Source organism: Physeter macrocephalus, chromosome 2, assembly GCF_002837175.3.
Source record: "Physeter macrocephalus isolate SW-GA chromosome 2, ASM283717v5, whole genome shotgun sequence".
NCBI lineage: Eukaryota > Metazoa > Chordata > Mammalia > Artiodactyla > Physeteridae > Physeter > Physeter macrocephalus.
The window spans coordinates 19135334-19136529 of NC_041215.1; the positions used below are offsets into that span (position 1 = coordinate 19135334).

General features: G+C 72.5%; 1 protein-coding gene across 1 annotated transcript in view; it reads left to right on the forward strand.

Annotated features, from left to right (window-relative positions):
- The first annotated feature begins 429 nt into the window (after window positions 1-429).
- Window positions 430-1196, forward strand: part of ELAVL1 (ELAV like RNA binding protein 1) — a 38349-nt gene continuing 37582 nt past the window's right edge. Inside the window, exon 1 of the mRNA XM_024134095.1 lies at window positions 430-598. The gene's annotated coding sequence lies outside the window, so the exon portion shown is untranslated. The remainder of the gene's footprint in view (window positions 599-1196) is intronic.

A 1196-nucleotide genomic window follows, 5' to 3' on the forward strand; every position in this document is an offset into this window, starting at 1 on the left:
GAGGCCCGGCGAGGTGACGTCAGCCCCTGCCCAAGGGCACGTAGTGCGGAAACGTCGGGGTCGGGATTCGAACCCGGGTCCTGTCCCCAGAGCCCTGGCGCGCTTACCGTTCCTACCTCGCAGGGTGGTGACGGCGGCCGCGGCGGCGGCGGGACAGATAGGCGCGAGACCCACAGCATGCCCTCGACAAAGGGCATGGCTCTTCGGCCACCGCCTTCCATCGGCCTCCGTGGGCCAGGCCCCAGCCGGCCCCCTCCGCGGCCATCGCTGGCCACCCGCGTCCTCTGCCTGCAGCCGAGCCCTTCGCAGGCGGCGCCAGACGGAAGTCCCACCCCCGCCGCGCGCCCCGGTTCGCCGCGACAGCAACGCGGGCCAATGAGGAGCGCGCCGTGGCGAACACCGGCCAATGGGCGCGCGCGCCGGGGGGGCGTGTCCGGGCCGTGGGCCGGAGCGGGTCGTGCGCGCTGAGGAGGAGCCGCCGCTGCCGTCGCCGTCGCCGCCGCCGCCACCGCTACCGAGGCCGAGCGGAGCCGTTAGCGCCGCGTCGCCGCCGCCCGCCCGCCCCGGAGCAGACCCGGGCCCGCCCGCCCGCTTCCAGGTGAGGCGGGGGCCTTTGGCGGCGCCCGACGGGGTAGGCCGCGGCAGGCCTGAGCTCGCCTGGCCGGGCCGCGGGCGCTCGCGGGCCTGCACCCGTCGAGGCCCAGGCCGCGCCGGGCCGGGAGGGGACGCGCGCGGGCCTCGGCGAGCGGGCTGGGGCCGGCCGGTGTGGGCGCCGGCGACAGGCCCCGGGCCGGATTCCTCGGCCGCCGGGAGGGCCGGGATAGGGGGTCACGGCGTGGGCACGCGCCTGGCGGCCGGGTTCCGAAGCCGGGCCCGAGTAGCCTTGCAGGCCGGGTATCCGGGGGCGGGAGAGCGAAGCCCGAGGCGAGGGAGTGGGGTGGGCGTCTTCCGCGCGCAGAGGTCACGGCCCACAGGCTCGCTCCCCCGGGAAATCCTACACATTCTTTTGTGGTCGTTGTCAGAGGACCGCGGCCGATCTGAGGTCCTCCTAGAAGTGTGCAAACCCTTCAGTATGTATGAGAGTCCTAGAAAAAAAAATTTTTTTTTGAACGCCATCTCTAACAAACAATTTTTGGGGCGTGGGACGTTTGGATTTGTAAAGTGTGTGTGTGTGTGTGTGTGTGTGTGTGTGTGTG